The sequence below is a fragment of the Cygnus olor genome, chromosome 3 (assembly GCF_009769625.2).
Source record: "Cygnus olor isolate bCygOlo1 chromosome 3, bCygOlo1.pri.v2, whole genome shotgun sequence".
NCBI classification, from domain to species: Eukaryota; Metazoa; Chordata; class Aves; order Anseriformes; family Anatidae; genus Cygnus; species Cygnus olor.
Window position 1 is genome coordinate 45,688,804 of NC_049171.1, and position 22,921 is coordinate 45,711,724.

General features: G+C 37.1%; 1 long non-coding RNA gene across 1 annotated transcript; it reads left to right on the forward strand.

Moving 5' to 3' along the window:
* Positions 1-559: 559 nt before the first annotated feature.
* LOC121068459 lies at positions 560-22,483 on the forward strand. The gene is made up of 3 exons (XR_005818895.1): positions 560-654; positions 14,378-14,382; positions 22,472-22,483. It is a non-coding gene; the product is annotated as an uncharacterized LOC121068459 (long non-coding RNA).
* The last annotated feature ends 438 nt before the right edge of the window (positions 22,484-22,921 follow it).

Consider the following 22,921-nt stretch of genomic DNA (forward strand, 5'->3'; position numbering starts at 1 on the left):
CAGGGAGCAGAATGAAGCTCTCATAATCCATGAGGAAATGGTTAGTGATCTGCTAAACAACTTAGACATATGCAAGTCTATGGGGCCAGATGGGATCCCCCCAGGGTATTAAGGGAGGTGGTGGAATTGCTCACCAAGATGCTTTCCATCATTTATCAGCAGCCTGGCAATCAGGGGAGGTCCCAGTTGACTGGTGGTTAGCAAATGTGATGGCCATCTACAAGAAGGTCCAGAAGGAGGACCTGATAAACTACAGGACTGTCAGACTGACTTCAGTGCCAGGGAAGCTCATGGAGCAGATTATCCTGAGTGCCATCACATGGCCAAGTCAGCAAGGGTTTATGAAGGGCAAGTCCTGAGTGAGGAACCCGATCTCCTTCTACAACAAGGTGACATGCTCAGTGGATGAGGAAAATGTGGTCTATTTAGACTTCAGTAAGACTTTTGACCCTGTTTCCACATCATCCTCCTGGAGAAATGGTCTGCTCACGTCTTGGGTGGGTGTACACTTCATTGGGTTAAAAGCTGGATGGATGGCTTGGCCCAAAGAGATGTGGTGAATGGAGTTAAATCCACTTGGAGGCCAGTCACTACTGGTGTCCCCCAGGGCTCCGTACTGGGGCCAGGTTTCTTCAGTATCTTTATAAATTATCTGTTCAAGACTATCGAGTGTACCTTCAGTAAATTTGCATACGACACTAAGTTGGATGTGAGTGTTGATCTGCTTGAGGGTAGGAAGGCTCTACAGGAGGATCTGGATAGGCTGGACTGATGGGCTGAGGCCAACCGTATGAGGTTCAGCAAGACTGAGGGCTGGGTCCTGCACTTGGGGCACAACAACCCTGTGAAACTCTACAGGCTGAGGGAAGAGTGGGTGGAAAGCTGCCAGTTAGAAAGGGATATGGGTGTCGATAGCCAGTTGAATATGAGCCAGCAGTGTGCTCAGGTGGCCAACAAAGCCTACAGCATCCTGGCTTGTATCAGAAATAGTGTGGCCAGCAGTACTAGGGAAGAGATTGTCCCTCTGTACACAACTCTGGTGAGGCTGGAGAACAAGTCTTATGAGGAGCAGCTGAGGGAGCTCCTAGAGAAAAGGCTCAGGGGAGACCTTATTGTGCTCTACAGTTATATTAAATGAGGCCATAGCGAGGTGGAGATTAGTGTCTTCTCCCAAGCACCAGGTGATAAGATGAGCAAAGGGCATTAAGTTGTACCAGAGGAGTATTTTAGGTTGGATATTAGGAAACATTTCCCAACTAAAAGTGTTGGAAAGTGTTGGAACAGGATGCCCAGGGAAGTAGTTGAGTAATCATCCCTGGAGGTCTTCAGAAAATATGTAGATACAGAGCTTAGTGACATGGTTTAATGGTGGACTTAGCAGTGCTCAGTTAAAGGACTAGATGATCTTAGAGGTCTTTTCCAACCCAAATGATTCTATGATTCTATTCTATGATCTTTAAGGGAAGACAAGCTTGGAGCCAGAGGCGACTACAAGGCAAAAAGAGACTGTAGCTTCACCAGCAAAGGGTGCGGTCCCACAGTTTCCAAGCAGGAAGAGCTGTACAGGTCAAGGCAAGAAGCCAAGTTAGTAAAATAAGTTTGGGATCATCAAAGTTCAAAGCTAGGCACAGCCGCATCTTCACTGCAGCTCAAGTACAGACCAAGGCATGGGGGGATCAAGCTTCAATGCAGCTCCTGAGCCAAGGAAGAGAGGCCCTAGGAATGTTGTTTCTCACAATTTATTGGTTTTAGAGAAGACTGAGGGGAGTTTGCAGTTGCACTGTAACAGAGCTAATTTTGAACACAAGCTGTTTGTGCTCTGATATGATGCAGCTGGTGTACTCAGGCACCCGATATTCATTCACATCTCACTTCTCACTGTTTTCAGCCCTTGGCTGCATAAAGTAAAGACATCTGCAGTTTAGAGGTGATCAAATGTAAGAAGGACTGGAAGAAATGGTGCCAGAAAAGGAGAGTGCCAAGGAAGGCAGATAGTTGATAATTACAGAGCAAAATTATGGATGATAGTACAAGGGAAATTAAATGTGGCTTAAAAGCAAGTTGTTACAAACTTAGATTATATAAATTGAAGATGGAATTATTCTTCATAAGGAGGAATATGTAAATATTGTCAAATAGGGTTTTATGCGGCCTTATGTCCACACGTACTCTAGACTTGTCTGTGATATGCAACTGTGGGTTGTGATATGCAATTCAGGGATGGCACATAGATTAAGGGACTGATAACAGTGGATGGGAAGCTGGACAGGGAAGGTGATGAGGGGGAGGGGGACAGAAAGAGGGGTGTTAATGAGGATATACTAGATAGTCTATGACCTGAGCAAGATGTAAATAGTTTGGAATAAAGGGTGGAGGTTGTACTAGTTCTGGATGGGATGGAGTTTTCTTCATAGCAGTCTGTATGGGATGTTATAGATTTGAATAAAATAGCACTTATAATTCATCAGTGTTTTATTTTTTTGCTGAAAAGTGTTTGAACAGTGCCAAGGCCTGCTTCCCCCCCACACACACTCTGCCCTCACCAAACGAGTAGGTTGGAGGTGAACAGAATGTTAGGAGGGAACAAAAACAGGATACCTGAACCAAACTGACCGAAAGGATATTCCACACCATATGATGTCATGATCAGCAATACATACTTAGGGAGAAGAGGAGGAGTAAATAGGGGTGGCGGGGGGAGAGGGGGAGTGTTCATGTTTTGGCATTTTTCTTCCAACTAACTGCTGGGTGTGCTTAAACCCTACTTTTCTGGAAATGATTAAACACATGCCTGCCAATGGGAAGTAGTAAATTAACTTCTTATTTCATTACTTTTGTTCTACTTATTGAACTGTCTATCCTAACCTACAAGTTTTCTTCCTTTTTCCCTCTGATTCTCTTACCCATCCTGTTCAGGGAGAGTAAGAGAGTATATGGATGGAGGGGCTAAGCCGCCAGCTGGGGTCAACCCACCACATCGCCAGAAATAACCTCAGACACCAGGTGGCTGGTAAACCTGTTGCAGCCAAGTTTTTTAAATTTTGAAACTCCTGCATTTAATGAAAGAGATTAATAGACTGTTTACAACAGTTACAAAGTACAGAATGCAATGCTTGCATGCATACTATTCATCATGTCAACAAATCTACTTTAATGTCTAAAGTATTTACAGGATAAAGTAATTTTCTGCCTCTGAATATTTGTGAATGTGAAAAGCTTTTTTTTTTTTCTTTTTTTTTTTCCCCTGTATCAATCTTGCTTGCTATAGGCATGCTGATCACATATTCTTCTTTCAAGAACTAATATACAAAATCATAAACACAAATCTCCATGTTATTGATGTGCTTAAATTAAGCATTAACAGAAAACAAAAGACTCAAAAATTCCATAAACAGCTGTAGTTTATCATCCCCAATTAAAATTCACATGCCATAAACAAATTAGTTTATACACACACAGAAAAGTCACATTTTGTAACTGTATTAATATAATTAAATCTCTATCAACTGTAACAGGTCAACCACATGTATTTAAGAATGCAGGTCTCATTCTTTCCTCATGATATGTAAAATATATCTCTTCAAGTAAACCCTCTATATTTTCTATTACGCATGAGATTATTAATGCATTCTTCTTTCTCTGATTTATCTATTCATCATCACAGTATTTTGTAAATCTAAGTAATCTTGTAATCTAAGCTCTTCATATTGAAATCAGCTTTATCTTACAAGTCCTAATGCTTTAGGTTCTAAGATGGTGTAAAAAAGAAAGTACATTTTTAATATATGTTAACACAGTATAAGTTGAACTTAGAAGAGCTTAACGGTAGCAGAACCCAAGCAGAAAACATTTTATTCTATTGAATAAACAATTTGTTGTTGTTGTTTTGCAGGCCTCTGCAATCTTTCCAAAGATTTTTCTGTGTATTCTGAGACACTCACCAGATTAGTTTCCTCATGACGTGCTTTACAGGCATCATACCTATAAAATTTTTCTTTCAATAAATCAGTAGTTTGTCTTTAGAAAACTGCCTGTAATCAAACTTACCTTTAGAACCAAGATATTAACTCCTTACATCATCCTACTAAGGTTATATGTGTTACATGAAAATTAAAACCTACTGGGTTCGTGATACCAAAGCCAACTTCCATGGAGTGATTCCTACCTACAGTACTAGCTGGGAAGAGTTTCTGGCCTGTGCTAATTTGCAAGCCATGCTTGCAAATTGTTTTGGAGGGTGTTAATTCAGCACAAGCAAAACCAGACAAGGGACTATATTAACTATTTAACTATACTGAGTTGACTTCAAGTTCTCAGTAATATTCTTTTGTCATCCTTAATTTATTAAAGTAAATACAGTCTAATGTTTTATAGATTTTAGTTTGCTTAGTGCAACTTCTTTCATCTGTTTCTTCAGTTTCTTCTCTACCTTCTCAGATGTCTTCTCTCTTCTGTGTCTCTCTAGATCTTGGCCCCATCAAATCCAAACAGTATGGCATGGGCCAAAAAGTCAGATTAATTGAATTAAATCAGATCATTCAGTTATTCACTCCTATTTATTAGCATCCTTGCCCTTATCTAAGATTAAGTATCAATGTCTAAAATTATATTAATTGAATTTCACGTAATTTCCAGCTTTTTCCACCAGCTATTTTAAGCTTCTATCACATAGCTAAGGGTCACTTGAATCTTCTTCAGTCAGTCTGCTGGAACAATTGATTCAAATTCAGTGAATGTGAGCAGGTAACATACTTGAGCTTGGCAACTCTTCATCCTAGTATTCATCTTGTTCAATCATTATTTCTTCTTAGAAATCTAAAAGTAGGTACTATCTTTTACTTTGTCTTAAATATCATTACATGAGGAATAAAGCTTTTAGTTTTATGTAGTTTTGTTTGTGGGTTTTATTTATATATATATATATATATTTATATTTTTTTTTGGTGAAATAACCATTTGTATAAATATCTGATGATTCCCAACTAGCATTTCTAGTCCGTAGTCTTTCTCATTTTCTCCCTCCTTGATACAATATTTAGATTTTTACACTATAAAAATCAATGAAACCAAGTGTGAAAAAAAAAATAATAATCATCATTTGAGAGATAAATCAATAAGGTAAATAAAAAAAATTATCTAACGTTGTTGTAGCGGAATTAAGAAGGGAGAAGACACATTAGTTGATGATTTAAGACCCAAGATTTCAGTATCTGTTTAGAAAATTATTCAGGCACTAGAAATGCAGACAAATGTACGTGACAGATCAATCACAAAAGAAACCACTGGAACTGGACTGTTTTATAGATAGGTATGGAGATTATGGACAGAAATAATGTTGTGTCTGTTAAAGTTAAGACTTCAGACCACAAGGACTGTCCATAAACTACGTAAATTATAAAGGATGTGGCAGCATAGTGAATGCAGTATAAGTTCCTATTTTATAAGGCAAAGGTTAAGGTCAGTAACATAAAGAGAGACAAAGGATTTTTTGAAGAGGAACTTGGGTACCTGAAAGAATTCTGCATTTGTTTAAAAAAGTATTTTAACAATAAGACCATTTGGTGAAGCTTTAAAACTTGTTATATTATCAAGACCGCAATCACTACTTTTGAGACATTCCATGGTACAGATCCATTTCTTCTTTCATATTGCCTGCTCTGCCATCTAGGAGCAGTAAGGGAAGAAAAATGGAGAAGCAGCCAAAACTGGTAGAAAAGATTATGTCTAACTGAGTTAATGGAAGCAATAAAAAACAAGGGGTTTTTAGTTATTGGATAGGGGTCAAGAAGACCCAGGAAGATATGTTTTGAGCTAACAGACTGAAATATTTCCAGGACATGCACTGAAATTTTGGCAGCTGAAGTGAAAGTAGCTTTGAGTATGTGGCAAGATAAACGAGTTGAAAAATAGGAACCCTGAAATACAAACAAACCATCTTGGCACATTTGCTGGCTGGAGAAGCAAGCTGACAATTAAAAATCACTGCTTTAACATTGTCAGATACAATAGAATCACAAATATTGGCAGAAAACTATGTGTGAATGAATATGCCGCACATCAAGGTGCATTATAAACTGTTAATTATGAAAACAGAATTCAAGAAACAACTGGGGAAAAAAAAGAACATACACTGTGAATGAAATAAAACAAATTATCATGAAGTGCCTGATAAGCTTGGGAATTAACAAGCCATTCTGGGCACCCAAGAACACTTGTGACCTAAAGGTTTCTAATACCTCTAGTTTATGTTAGACTTCAAAATAGCACTCATGGTGTGTATCAAATGTATACTTAAGCCATCATTGTCTGCAAAGATTACTCTTTTTATACTTTGCAAGCCTATTGCCAACATTTTGTTGAAGTTCTCTACTCCTTTCACTAGTCATTAATCTGCAGGATTCACTCTGCAAACCTACCTGCCCCAAAATCTAAGCTGAATGTACACAAACACTCCAGCTGATAGCTCACCAACATTGTTCAATTATTAACAGTTATGAGGATCACGTCATTTTTAAGCTGTCTTTAGGTCCATGACCGCCCCACTTCAGACCTGAAACAGATGATAAATCACAAACTTTGGTAGGTTCAGATCTCTAATAATGGCCAGAACTCTATGACAGACTGGAACAGATGCACCAAAAACTTCATATAATGTACCTGGCATTCCATGCAGAAATGTGATTACTCTAGATAGTAAGACACAGCAGTTACAGAAGAGCTTAAAGATAAAATATTTCCAATGGAGAGTATTGTCCCATTCATAAAAGCATTAGCAAATTACAATGAAGTGACATGCAGAAAATAATAATAATAATAATACAGTCATTATTAATAGCTGATCTCTCTAACACAAAGTCTTTAAGATAATGACAGATTAGCACAAAGCAACAGATGGATGTGATAAAGAACATGGACCCAAAGCTTTGTAACTGAAGTCTGTGCCTGAGAAAGAGGGATGTTAGGCTCAGGAAAGAGTCACATTAATACCCAACAGCCATTTATTATAACGAACTGGTGCCTTACTGATTATTCAGTTCAAGGTTACTAGGAGAAACATTTAGAAGGATTAGAATATTTTATGCTTTTTAATGAAAACAAATTACCAGTCCTCAATTCAGCAGAACTCTGTTCTGGATAAACCTTTAACTGACCATTTGAATGCCTAAAACATTAAATCACTTTAAGTAGATATGCTTCTCCATTATTATCAATATATATTTTTTTTTCATATGAGAATGCAAGATGTTCAATGTGCCTTGTCCAATCAATATGTGCACTCCAGCATACTAGAAGTTATATTCTGACCTATATACAAGGAAAACTTTCCTCATAATTTAAACCATGGTCCTTACAGGGAATATAATTAGCCACCACCGAACTGACACAGAACAAATGTGCTTATAAAATTTACATTAATTCCAAAAGTGGAACTTCACAGGCAGGATTACCATCCTTAAATACAAAATAAATCAAATCAATTTAAGTTCAGGGAAGAAAAGATGTGCAGTTCAGAGTTCACCACTGAGCTCTGTGACTGTGCTGAAGGGGTTTGTCTGTCTGTAATCAAGACCAGCTCTGATGTTCTCAAGAACAGCTGTTCAAACTTGGATCCAGCTGTTGTGGAAATGGCTGGTGCAAGAAAGCCATCAGAAGCCTTGCTGGGGCTTCCCTGCCTTGGCTTAGGAGTTGCAGTGAAGCTCAGGTGCTTTGCCTTGGTTATTACCTGAGCTACAGCACAGGTATGCCAGTAGCTGGCTTTACACTTCACTGATCCTGGCCTTGCTTTGCTGGTTTGACATCCTGGCCTGCATCTTAAGCCTTCCTCATCACCACAGACTTGTCTGGCAAACTCCAGATTCTTGGCCGACTCTGCTTATCAACACCAGACCTGCTCTGCTCACCTTGTTCAGCTACTGTGGAGCTGTGCTTCTGCCCTGCCAGCCCTGCTGTTACCCTGCTGGCTTCCTTTCCCTTATAGGAAACCACCCATCATTGCTTCCTGATAGTGGTGCATAACGATTCACAATATCTTAGATGAGAGACAGAAAGTCAGGATTAGCTGATTTTCACTGATGATGAGTACATAAGTATTTTCTACCATCCACCTCCTGTTTTCTTAGAAAGCTAAAATAAATTGCAAACCTCTAAATCGCAAATTAATGGTACTTACATTAAGTGTAATGGTACTTGCCTGCTGTCTCCCCTTTGGCCTGAATTTTTAGGTCTTGAGAATAAGCAGAAATACAAAGTAAAGCTCCCCTGGTAAAAGTGTTTCCTTTACAATGTTTGTTTTATAATTACTACTTCACAGCTATATATCAACAATTTATAGTCAGAATTGACTTTATAAATAGGAAGTAGTCCAATGAGATACTGAGAATCCAAACTGAACAAACTTCGAAAACAGTTTTTTCCAGTCTTGTACCTCAAAGCTCACAAGACTTCCATTAAAGTTGCAGACTATTATTCCGGATTGGAATGTTATCAAATTTAGTGAGTTAATGAGAAAACTGGAGCTAAAATGACAGTATCATACAGATGATTCTGGGCTGTATTTTACTTTAAAGTTAAATATGCAAGAAAACAGTCCTGGTTAGACTCCACACCTTGCTGAAATCAAAATCTGTAATATTAGCTGGACAAACCTGAACCAAGCCAACACATGTCTGTAAGAACTCTAGTACAGTTTTCAGGACCTTGTTTCCTTTCTATTGCTTCTGAATCCTGGGGACATCTGCTGTCCAGGAATTTGACCCTCTCACTTGTCCTAGTATACATTGCAGCTACATACTGATTAAAATTGTTATTAGCCTCAGGACCACATCCTCTTTCATAAACTATTTACCCATTCTTGCTTATAAATATCTTCTGGATTTATTATTACATTAAGAGAGATTTAAAAATATTATAAAATATCAAGGATTAGAGCCATTGAGATAAATATTCTATCTCTGTAACTCTTTCCGGAATTTGCAAGGAAAAATTTAGGAATCTTGCACTGTCATATTTGTTATTACACCCATACTGTTTTTCCTCTTCTTTTTTTTTTTTTTTTTTTTAATTGATAGGGATTTACTTAAACTTCTGTGTATGAGGTGTCAGAATCTATTCCAAATGTTGTGACCAGAAATCATCAAAAAGTCCAAATCTAATTTTTTAATCTTACTGAGTTTTTAACTAGATTTTTGTTATAAGGAGATCCACAATTTAATTAGGCATTGGGAAGCACTCTGAGACATATGATTTGATATTTTAGTGATCCTGTGTGAGGCCAAGAGTTGGACTTAAAAATCTTTGTGGGTCCCTTCCAGCATAGGATATTCTGAGTCTATAACTCTGTAAAAGTGTTTAATCAGGCAGGAATTTTCTACCTTTCACTTTCAGGGAATAATCTTTTGTTCTTAGCTTTACCCATGACTTTGACATGTTCAACAAATTACTGTAAATTAATGAGATATGAGTTATCACTGAAAAATTTATATTGTTATGCTGCATTTTACAATGTTAACCCAAACACTTCAGTATTATTTTTCAGTTGTTACTATTTATTTAATAATTAGAATGATACCAGAAGTCCCAGGGAAGATCTGTCTTGAGAACCATAGCAGAGACGTCATAATGAATTATGCATTTTCTGCTTTTTTCTCTTTGCTGTGGAGCTCCATTGATAATTTATTCCACCTCTAGAAATTTATCTTAATATTCACTATGACAGTTTTCATTTTTCCAAAAAGATATTTTCTTGCATCCCAAATAATATATATTACAAGATATAAATACATTCTTCTTGTATTTCTATAAAAGATTTATACAAGTCTAATGACTAAGTAAGGGATATCTACATTTCCAAGCATAAAACAAGGTATTTTATAAAATTCGAAGTTCTGGGAAATAACTGTACAATTGTTTGTGAGAAAAAAAAAATCATATCAGAAATAATCAAATTCAGTAATTCAGCAATTTTTTTTAACTTAAGCAAGCAAAGTATATTATTTCATATTGTCAACACATATTACAGATTTTGTAATTCTCCTTTCACTGAGCTTATCTGAAGATTTTTGTTCCCACAACATAATCTGACAGAAACATATCTTACATATAGCAAAATAATAGGTTCCACCCATTCATGAGAGACAATAGTATCATTCTCACATAAGCCTATTTGCTTTATACATACACATTATACATACATACATTTAAATATATATAAAAGGTACAAATACACTATGTACGCATAAATATTCTATATAAAGTGTTTATATGTCTAAACACACACATTTTCACATACACATGGTACCAACAAGAAGTCCTTGCTTATCATTCAAATATTATCATTAAATAAAAAAGAAAAGATGTTGCACTTTTGCATTTGTTTAGAATCATAGAATCATAGAATGGCTTGGGTTGGAAGGGACATTAAAGATCACGTAACTCCAACGCCCCTGCCATAGGCAGGGATGCCACCCACTAGATCAGGTTGGCCAAAGCCCCATCCAGCCTGGCCTTGGACACCTCCAGGGATGGGGCATCCACAACTTCTTTGGGTAACCTGAGCCAGTGCCTCACCACCCTCTGAGTGAAGAATGTCTTCCTAACGTCTAATCTAAATCTCCCCTCTTGTAGTTTAAAACCAGTCCCCCTTGTCCTATCATTATCTACCCAAGTAAAGAGTCCTTCTCCATCCTTTTTATAAGTACTTTAAGTACTGAATAAGCCTATAAGCCTTTAAGTACTGAAAGGCTGCAATGAGGTGTTCCCCGAATGTTCTCTTCTCCAGGCTGAACATCCCCAGCTCTCACAGCCTTTCTTCATAGGGCAGGTGCTCCAGCTCCCTGATCATCTTTGTAGCCCTCCTCTGGACTTGCTTTAACAGATCCACACCTTTCTTGTGCTGGGGTTCCCAGACCTGGATGCGGTACTCCAGGTGGGGCCTCACAAGGGCAGAGTAGAGGGGGACAATCATCTCCCTCAGCCTGCTGGCCACTCCTCTGTTGATGCAGCCCAGGATGCAGTTAGCCTTCTGGGCTGCAAGCATGCGCTGCAGGCTCATGTCAAGCTTTTGATCCATCAGAACCCACAAGTCCTTCTCCGCTGGACTGCTCTCAGTGAATTCTTCTTCCAGTCTGTACTCCTGTTTGGGAGTGCCCCTACCCAGGTGCAGCACCTTTCACTTAGACTTATTGAACCTCATGTGGTTCCACATGGGTCCACTTCTCCAGCCTGTCCAGGTAACTTTGTATGGCTTCCTTTCCTTCTGTTGTATCAACCACACCACTTAGCTTGGTGTCATCTGCAAACTTGCTGAGGGTGCTCTCGATCCCATCATCTATGTCATTGACAAAGATATTGAAAAGCACTGGTTCCAGGACAGTCCTCTGAGGGACACCACTCGTCACCAATCTCTACCTGGACATAGAACCATGGACCAGTAATTGTTCTCAAGTTTAAATTGAATTATCTATAAGAAAAAATTCTTTGTCGTGGAAAGTTTATATATTGTGCTTCTACCGCAAAGTAAGAAACAATTAAAAAGTATTTTCATATCACAGAAAACATATCAAAAGTTATTGTTATAAGTTTTAATTTATTTTACCTTTACATTTTATGTTAATCTAATATCAATATATCAATTGCATTCCGATTATGGTATAATATGATTATATACTTAGGTACTTGGACTATAGCTTTTATACCTTAGGCCTATTGCTTGTTTTATTACTAACTGAGGGCATTTTATTTTGTTTTCCAGAAGTTTTTCATTTCTTTCTTGTGCTGTACCACTAGAGATTTTGACATCTTGAAGTAGTTTGAAGTGAGAAACACAACTATTGAGTGCAGTGAAATTTGAATATGCCATGAAGCATTTTTTTTTTTTCTCATAAAATTGCAATCTCAAAAAGCCATACATAATATCTAGGAGAAAGTTATATATGTACATATAGGTGTAGACTAATTCAAAACAGCTATCAACATCTAGGAATAATTATATGAGAGAAAACAAGATATTTCTACTAGTGCTGTCTTGGCATTCCTTCATAACTAACTAAAAGAAGCATTAAAATATTTAAATTTCTGCTCCCATAATATCTGAGTATACAATATACTGTAATACATTTTAGATTATTTTTTTAGATGCTTTAAAATAGTACTAGTATTCTAAAAGTATAAAATACCTGTCTGTTTTTTATATATATGTATTTAAATTAGAATCACTTGCAGCTGCAGTGGGACATTAGAAGATTTTACACTTGTCCATTTTTTCATCCACTTTGGGGCAGGTCATCTTCAGGCTGATTCTCCTGCTTGTTTGTGTTGATCAAGAAACTGACAGAAACAATAAGTATGAATTTTAGCTTCAGTTATATCACAGAAAAGCAATTACAAGCCCTGACAGTTCTTGGCTGTAGATTTCTGTTTTTTCTGCCAAATATGTAATCCCAAGAACTAGCATATTTGGCCACAAAGTGTACACATGCCAATTGTATTACAATATCAAAACTACATTCTTTGTTTATGTATTTCTTTTTTAGTAAAGCTATAAACTCAAGAACTGTAATAGCTCTGATAAAGCAAAAAAAAATTCCTTGTGTAGCATGCATAATCTCAGAAATTTGAGTTAGGTAGATGATGTTGAGAAAAATTGTTTCAATATTATAGAACAGTCCGAAGTTGAGTTACAAATAAACATTTCCATAGAAGCATAGGATAATTGCTTAATTAAGGAAGTTTTCACTAAAATAACCACAATTTAAAAAAAAAAAAAAAAAAAAAAAAAGAAACTTTAATACTAAAATCATTTGCATTGATATAACAATAAAATATTTTTCTAAGTTGTGAGCTGACCAAGAACCAAGAATATAAATATTTTATATCTTATAAATTAATGAACTTTGTATCTTATAAACTACTATTATATCTGATAAAACTAATACTTTATATCTTATAAAATAATTAACTTAGTTCCCAGAATGTGATTACAGGTTTTCCTCATTTGTATATACCTGAACCATACATCCTTGCACAAAAAAATATATATATAACAATATGTATGCAACAATAATGTTGTACTCCAGAGGGTAGTCTCTTCCACCCCACCCCCCAGTTTGTCTGGAGGGTCAAGATACTAATTGAACTCACTTTATTCCTGTGTCTTCCAAATCTTCTCCTTCAGTGGTATCCTCCATTAAGAAAGGTAAATCCTCTCACAATAGTGCTGGCTTAGAGACAGACAAGAAGTTGGACCAGCATCTCTAAGTGAAAAATACTTACTTTACAAAGTCTTTCTTCCCAGACTCTAATAAAATATATCATTTTTTATTAGCTGTCTGCTGTTTTGACTTAATTACATCATAAAGGTCTCCCATACTATCTGTAGAGTAAAAGAACACATCAGAAGGGCTTTTTCTTCCCTCAGTCTGAAAGCATGGACCGAAACACAAGGTTTCTGGAAGTTCTTAAACTGAAGCAGTAAAATGAGAGTTTTCTAGGAGCTGTGCGGAACAATTTACTTCCATAATGTGCTAGCCTGGTTACTTTTTGAGAATATTTTACTGCAAGAATTTTACTGTTAATCTGGTTAAATCCAATGGTATAGATGGGAAACTCCATTTAAGGACCTCAGTTTAATCTATCTAAGTTTATAAGAGATGACAACAATCACATATATATATATATATATATATATATATATGGTGTTGATTCATTTAAAAGGAAACTATTTTTTCCCCCACATATTTTCCCCACCCCTTCACTTTCAATTATCCCTGTTTACTTGGGGAAATTTAGTACAGAATGCAACCAGGCATTTCTACTGCAAACAGCAATAGTAAGACTGATGGCTGAAGTGGGTGAACTGGCTTCTTGGGTTGATAGAAAATTCATCTTTCATCTCTCTCTCTCCCTTCACCCCCCCTCCCCCCTCCCCCCCCCCCCCCCCCCACGTCCTTTTATCCCTCTCCTTTATGTTATTTACATAGCCACATAGCTTTTTAAATTTGAAAATAGGGAATAAATTCAAATGTTTGATTTTAAGCAAAAAAAGACCATACAAGTTCATTTCTCACCAAATGAAAGTGAAAATACACAAAGGTACCTCCTTCCACTTGAGATAATAGCACAACTACTTCATCTGTCTTTTCCTATTACCATTAACCATAAATGGATATTAACTACTGACTTGACATCACAATTAACGTGTTCATTCTTAATATCTATCTAAATAAATAATTCAAGCCACATACAGACACAGACACAGACACAGATTTCTAGGTTGGAAGAGACCTCAAGATCATTGAGTCCAACCTCCGACCTAACACTAAGCACTCCACTAAACCATATCGCTAAGCTCTACATCTAAACGTCTTTTAAAGACCTCCAGGGATGGTGACTCCACCACCTCCCTGGGCAGCCCGTTCCAATGCTTAATAACCCTTTCGGTAAAGAAGTACTTCCTAACATCCAACCTAAAACTCCCCTGTCGCAACTTTCGCCCATTCCCCCTCGTCCTGTCACCAGGCACGTGGGAGAACAGACCAATCCCCACCTCACTACAGCCTCCTTTAAGGTAACTGTAGAGAGCGATAAGGTCGCCCCTGAGCCTCCTCTTCTCCAGGCTGAACAAGCCCAGCTCCCTCAGCCGCTCCTCGTAACACTTGTTCTCCAGACCCCTCACCAGCTTTGTTGCCCTTCTCTGGACTCGCTCGAGCACATCCATGTCCTTCCTGTAGCGAGGGGCCCAAAACTGAACACAGTACTCGAGGTGCGGCCTCACCAGAGCCGAGTACAGGGGGACAATCACTTCCCTAGACCTGCTGGCCACACTGCTTCTTATACAGGCCAGGATGCTGTTGGCCTTCTTGGCCACCTGAGCACACTGCTGGCTCATATTCAGCCGACTATCAACCAATACTCCCAGGTCCTTCTCCACCAGGCAGCTTTCCAGCCACTCATCTCCCAGCCTGTAACTCTGCTTGGGGTTGTTGCGCCCCAGGTGCAGGACCCGGCACTTGGCCTTGTTGAACTTCATACAGCTGACCTCAGCCCATCGGTCCAGCCTATCCAGATCCTCCTGCAGAGCCTTCCTGCCCTCGAGCAGGTCGACACACGCACTTAGCTTGGTGTCATCTGCAAACTTACTGAGGGTGCACTGGACGCCCTCATCCAGATCATCGATAAAGATATTAAAGAGGACCGGCCCCAGTACCGAGCCCTGGGGGACACCACTTGTGACCAGCCTCCAACCAGATTTGACTCCATTCACCACAACTCTCTGGGCCCGGCTATCCAGCCAGTTTCTAACCCAGCGAAGCGTACGCCAGTCCAAGCCCCGCGCAGCCAGTTTCTTGAGGAGAATGTTGTGGGGAACGGTGTCAAAAGCCTTACTGAGGTCAAGGTAAACCACATCCACAGCCCTTCCCTCATCCACCAAGCGCGTCACTTTGTCATAGAAGGAGATCAGGTTCGTCAAGCAGGACCTGCCTTTCATAAACCCATGCTGACTGGGCCTGATCGCCTGCTTGCCCTGCAAGTGCCGCGTGATGACCCTCAAGATAATCTGCTCCATTAGCTTTCCTGGCACTGAGGTCAAACTGACAGGCCTATAGTTCCCCGGGTCTGCCCTCCGGCCCTTCTTATAGATGGGTGTCACATTGGCTAGCCGCCAGTCAACTGGGACCTCCCCCGATAGCCAGGACTGCCGATAAATGATGGAAAGCGGTTCGGCCAGCTCCTCTGCCAGTTCTTTCAGTACCCTCGGGTGCATCCCATCGGGCCCCATCGACTTGCGCACATCCAAGATACCTTAAATTAATACCTTAAATTAAGCAGCTGGATGGACACAAAAAGAGGAAAGTTTAAGTTTAACTTGTAGAGGCAGCCAATCCTGTAGTTGCTGCTAAATTATTAATGGTAATAAACTTTTTTTTGTTTGTTTTTTCTATTTTTTCACCAAACAAAAGTATGTGGTACCCTACGAACTGCTTCTTGGGATATTTTGGATCTATGACTTTTTATGCAGATAAAATTACAACAGGTAAATCAATATATCTTTGGAAATTCTGCAGACAATATGTATGCAGTAAATTGTACTGAGAAATGTCATTCTGGGTGAATACAAGAAAAGTACAGGAACTCTCTCAGTTTAGTGAACTAAGAACTGGGAGCAGATGATGATTTTGCATTGATATACTCCACTGGTAAGAAATATACTTAATTGAAATAATTCACATAGTTTTACTGAGTCAAAACTATTTCTGAAATTATCAATTATGTCTAAAATTTGTACTAGAGTCTATATCATCAAAACTTGTTTATGTGTATACAGCAATTTGTTTTACTCTGAACAATAGTGCTAAATGACTACAGAGAGTTTGATTCATCAGAAATGGACTTCTGATTTGTAAAGAAAAAGGGCTTCAGCTTCAGCAGCAATAGTGAAATCTGTGGTAGTTGTAAAAAATATTTTTGATGTTGATCAATTTCCAATTGAGGAAGGGTAAGATAAAAAAAAAAAAAAAAAGACAAAGAATTGATGAAGCAAATTATTTAAATAAAGAATTTCATTGATAATACTCATTTAATTATTGCAAGTTAATTACTTAATTCATATTTTCAATATTGCATTAGCTTAACTTTAGAGCTTGAGACTAAGTATTAATGGAAAGCCATTCAAATAAAATTACTGTGCAGACCAGTTACTTTTTCATCACAATACTGTAATATTTAAACTAACAAAATAGACACCAGTCTAAATGGTTATCTTATGTGTGGGTGAAAAATATCTTTCCGTGAATCAAAATTTTCTACTTCTCATTCTCAGTTGGAAAACAGCAAGAGAGAATGCAGTTGTGAGTAAACTTTTGATCACTGATGGCTCACCACACTATTTCAGCTGGAAAAAAGATCTGTTCCAAAGGAGGAAAAAAAGTCTTTCCAACTTGATAAGAAGTCAATAGCATTTTGAATTTAAAGCAGGTAGTCAACATCCCATCATAAAGCTATTCTATCCATTTTATTAAATGATTTAAAAGATCAGTGCTTCACAGTCCAGGATTTTATCGTAACAGTTATCTCAAATGCTAGAGGAAATGCAGACACACAGGATTTGTTCTGTCTCCTTAGAGACATACAGCATTAAAGCAAGGCTAGTTACAGGAAGAGTTGCCTATTTGCAAAGTTACTAGCTCTGCTCTTCTAACCTAAATTTCTCTAAATTGCTGTGTGGCCAGGGAAAGGCAGGAGGGGAAGGAATTATGCTTTAGCAATGAATGCCTCAATGACAGTTCAGTATGTAGAAGAAATAGCATAACTCTGATTTATAGCGAAAACCTAGAACAGAAATATCTCCACATAGAAAATACAACTAGAAGCCATCTTTCATGTTCACCTCCCAAGTAGTACTGATCAGCATCGAAAAAATATTCAGAACATTCAGAAAATGCCAGTGTGAAGGTGACTGTTTACCTCCCAATGGAAGCATTACCCAGGCTTAAACACACAGGCAACTAAGTTCTTATCTAGAATTAGACAAATTGGTATCTGATTTCAGTCCAGGTCCTCTGTAAAAATCTGAAAAGTATAAATAACAATACATCTTTATAGTTTTTTGAGCACTCAGAAAAAAAGTGACAGATGTAATGTTGTGGACCCTTGTGTGAAATCTGTGTTTCTCTGTTGTTTGTGAGAATGTGGTTTTCCTGGATGAGCAATGACTGAGGGGCAGTATGATGAGGAGCAATGAGACTGTCAAACAGGAAAAGACCCTGCTTCCTGCACTTCACTCAGCTACAAGTCCTCACATCCTGCTCCAAGCTGTGCACTTCTGTTTCTTCCTTTGTGCAAGTACAATTATCTTGAGGATGATTTGTTCAGGAAAGTTTCTGCTGAAGACTTTGGACACCTTCTTCCCAAATAAGCATTTGATTTTTACATACAAAGTTAGTGTCACTATTTTGTTTCATTGGGCCTTGTAAAGGGTGTCCAGTCTATTATCATTTTGCTATGCCTTCCATACAGCATCTGTTTACAGGAACCTGTTCTTCCTTTGGAGGTTCGGAAAGGTTGGACCTGGCACTTATGGACATGGTTTAGTGGGTGACATCGGTAGTAGGGTGATGGTTGGACCAAATGATCTTGAAGGTCTTTTCCAACCTTAACGATTCTATTATTTGATGATTCTATGATACATTTGTGGACTTCACATCCACTCATTGTGCTCATGGTGGTCAGGACTTTTATGCTTGAAGATTCCTCAACTTTTTGCAAGTCTATGGGTGTTCCTCCTCCCCCATACCATTAACCATGAAATATGTATAAACACACAGATCTGCCATCTTTCCTTTTTACAGGTAACAGATTATAACCAAGATTTAAACTTCAATGAGATGATCAAGCATCAGAAAACATTATTTCTACTTTCAAACTAAACTTCTATCTACCCAAACTGTGCCAATGTCTTTATAAAAGATACTCAGAATAAAGTGCTTCCTCGAGAATATCTTGACAAAAATTTGTACATTACAGTGCATCTATACATGGAAGTGTTTAAGTGCATGTGAAATCAAGATTGTTATTTATGTATAGGTTGTATTAGCTTCCCACTACTGAGGCAATGAGCGAACAGAACTAAGCCTGAAATGTTAAGTAATATTTGGACAACATGGCTCCCTTAGGAGCCCAACCATTTCTTGCATCTATAATCATATCAGTTTTCCACAACTGGACAAAGGAATAAGAATCATAAAGAGGTTTGAAATTAAATATTTACTATAACTACAGAATGTGTGTGTGTGTGTGTGTGTGTGTGTGTGTGTGTACGCACACGCTCCAGGAGAGTGGATGGAGAGTTTTATTTTTCTGTTCTAAGTACTTAAATGTACTTGTGATGTTATAAACTGGACTTTCTACAAATGATAATTTACAGGATGAAACAGTATCTCAGTTTCTCATTAGCATTATGTTATTCACCTCAGCTTTTGGAAGAAAGAAAAAAAAAAAAAGGTGGACAAGAAATAAATTAAATTTCAGGAAACTAACATGCTCAGAATCTTTAAGAATAGCTCTTTTGTCGATAGTACTATTGAACATAATTTTAAATTTGCAGGCAGAATATATAGTGAACATGAAAGAATCAAGAAAGAATAAAATATGTGTGAAATTAAACAGAACATAAATGGAGAGTTTAATCAGAAATTTAATTCAGGCATCCAGAAAGTTGCTTATCTTCTTTCAGACTAGGTCCTTGAAACCAATAAAGATTAGAAGTCATGATATATATATGAATCTTTTACAGATAGATATATATATTAAATTTTGTAATATTTCTTGGTTACTTTTTTCTTTTGTTTTATGCCATGACATGCTGCATAAAAATCATGTCTAAATTCTAGTACTTCAAATACTCAATAAGAAAGCAGTTATCTATAAGTTTATATATATAGATGTGTGTATATATAAACGAGAGAAAGTCTACTAAAAAATTAATATGCATTCAAAGTTAGTGTCATAAAAAGTGGAGAGTCTAAATAACAGACAAATATAAGATATTTGCAGTCATATATCTTCTACATATATATTTCTTCTAAATGATGGCTTTGACGTGATTCATCCTGCTGAGCACAAGGGTGGGATTTGTCTCACTTAGCTTAGACATGTCAATGTAAACGTGTATATCCTATCTAATGACTTCATACTCTATTGCCAATAGAGAAAGAGAAAAATAGGCACTTTCAGAGACAAATTCGTCTTATCTCAACGTAGATGTCTAAATAGATCAGACAAATTGAACTGCAGAATTGCCGCCTTCTCACTGTCAACTATGTGAAGTGTTCTGCGTGACTATCCCAGACGTGCAAGCATCCTCATTGAGCTAAGGTGAATTCTACATGAGGAAACTGAAGCAAGAGGAAATAAAGGTACCATGGAAAAAGAAAACTATTAACAAACTCAGCTTTCATGCTTCAACTTCTTTCTTTCTGTCTTCTCCAAATATCCTGAAAACAAAACTAATTGGAAAGACAAATCAGCAGGGCTTTGTATGTACTGTCAGTCTAAATTTTTTATATCACTTTGCTCAATGAGTATTCAAAATGGGGAGAAATTTTGGGGAAAAAAAAAAAAAAAAAAAAGTTCTGCATCTGAGTACTATCATAATCTCTTGATTTATCTCAGGATATTTCCCTGCTGTCCACCATGGCAATATATTTTCTACCCTAAAAGCATCAACCCCTGCCCTAATAAACTATTGTCATTCATGGAAAGTACAGATATATATATTAAGAACTGTGAAACAAAAACAATGCATGATACATCTATAGAAAATGGGAAGTAACCCCAGAAACCTCCCTTTCTTGCAAAACAATGCTTCTGTAATCCCCTGTAACCTGATTTTCCTCTGCCTTCTCAGTCCGTTTTATTTTGCATATGCTGTTTCCTATTCCTAGTCCTACATTAAAATAGTGGAATTTTTGAAAATGCCTCATACTAGGACAGAGAACAAGGTTTTATCTAAGCAGGTGAGTTAGCCAAGTTTTGTGAGAAGATATATTGTTATAGAGACGATTTCCTAATGAGGTTCCAGACATATGCAGGAAAACATAGATGGTTCATTTGAATGTTTGTGTGTTTATTTTAAGATGACTGTAAGAGGATCTATTAATAAAAAAAAAAAATAAATCCGGGAACTCATATACAGGTTTACAGATTTATCAAAAACACATTTAGACCAAAGGTTATTACATTTAAATCACCAAAATAAGTTGCCTCCCCGATCGTGCAAGTAAACTAGTAAGTATGTGTACATGAGCTGTCTGCTTAATAAATTTATATTTTCTCCTTTATTTGTCTGTTAAGCAAAAATGATACATATATATACACATATATAGACACATGCTCTAAAAGTGTCTTATTATATATCGTTATATATATGTTTTATAAATATTGTTATACCTTAACCTTACCCACAGTTTCATGAGTTAAGTTTCCAGTGTTAACAGTAGCTTATTAATTAAGCCAAAACAACTTTGCTTCCTCTTTACACTGCTTGAAATATATCACAAAGGAAATGACTGATAGGACTCTGTTCTGTTTACACAAAATATAAGTAAATGTATGTGAATGTACAGATTCTCCAACTCAGAAAAAAAGTAGGCAATAATCTATTTTTTCTTTGCCTACTAATATGTTTTGAAATGATCTTTCCACAGTTCAAAGTAGATTTAAATTTGAAGTATTGTATTTTGTTGTTCTAAAGAAAACAAAACAGAAAATATAAATATGCATCAATCTTTCTAAACATTCATGAAACCACACTAGAATTCTTAAGTAGGTCCAATTATGGCATTTTAGAATTTGGCAAGACAGGTGGAGCAGTGTTGAAAAAGAGTTTTGAGCTTTTCTGTGACCTTTCAGTTGTTATATAACCTTTGCAACACAATTTTCCTCAAAAAGACAAACACAACTGTAGTGTCAAATTGGGGAAATTGTACTCCCATGACTTGCAAAAAGACAACATACCACAAAAGCATAAAGAACTTAACTAAAGCCTGAATATTAGCACATCCATTGCAGTTAGTTCTGTGTAGAAAAAAAAAAAAATATATATATATATATATTGTATGAGGGAAAACAACAACAACTAAAACAGCGGCAAAAAACATGCCCATAAAGCTGTGATAGTGAGAGACAGTTCAGTTACAGAGCAGCATGATAATCTCTCCAGGCCTATTCTAATACTTTATAGTGTATAGATTTTTTAAACAAAACTCTTGCATAAAGAAATATATATTGTAAATAAATAAAGATCCAGTAGTTTATCAGCAATATAACAGCCCTGTAATACTTCCCTTTCTCTTAACATTAATAAGGGACACCTTGCAACAGAGTTCCCACTGCTTGCATCTTTTTATAGCTCAACTGTGAATCAGTTCCCTGTTGCTCATGTGGAAATAGTGACATATCAATATAAAAAATGCCTACATACTGTAGTGATGACCACTGTTGCATTATCTCTCACTACTGAAGGATCAAAGAAACTTCTGTTTTCCCTATCATGGCATATTCATTTGTACTGAATGTGGATATTCAGATCTTTTCATTTGGTAAATGAATTATAAAATTCATTTGTAAAATTCTTTCCGTTTTTCTATTTCTGTATTACACACTAGTGAACCTTGAAGGACTTTCCTTGAACAGCTAACATTTTCGCTTTCAAAATGCTTAGCACATATGAGATATTGAAGTGAAAAGCATCACTGAAAAGAGATTACTCTGAAACCATTAATTTCCTGCATTTTAGTTCTTAAAGATGCACCTTTTTCAAGAAGCAACTTTCTACACTTTTCTATATTAGGTATCCTAAACACACTCCAAGTTTAATCATTTCAGTTATGACTTCTTGGTGGAAAAGATGAGTGTATGTATAACACTTCATTACAATATTGATTTGCAACAACTTCACTGGACCATAGAGAGAGAGAGTAATCTGATCTGCTCTTATCTGTTTACTGCCTTAGGCAGCATGCATAGAACAACTTGATTCCCAGATCTCTTTGATGATATCCTTAAAGGCAGAAAAGGCTTAAAGATAATATTTTGTTTTCTCCAAAGAATTTCAACTGGACAGGAAAACTTTTCTTAAAATAAATATTCTGTCTAATGGCAATTCTTTAGGGATTTCTACCAATGCTGCATAGTAATTTAGACAGGAACATGTAGAATAAGTATTTATGCAATATACTTCTGTTGTTGAACAGTTCTATTGTTCTCTTGTTGAACAGCTCTCCAGCCTGATCACCTCTGTGGCTATGAGCCTACTTGTCAATGCAAACTACACATGCTAGTGACATGGGGGGAGGCCAGGAAGAGGAGTGCAGAGCTAGATGATTGTTAACATTCTTTTCTGCCCAAATCATTCCATGATTCTATG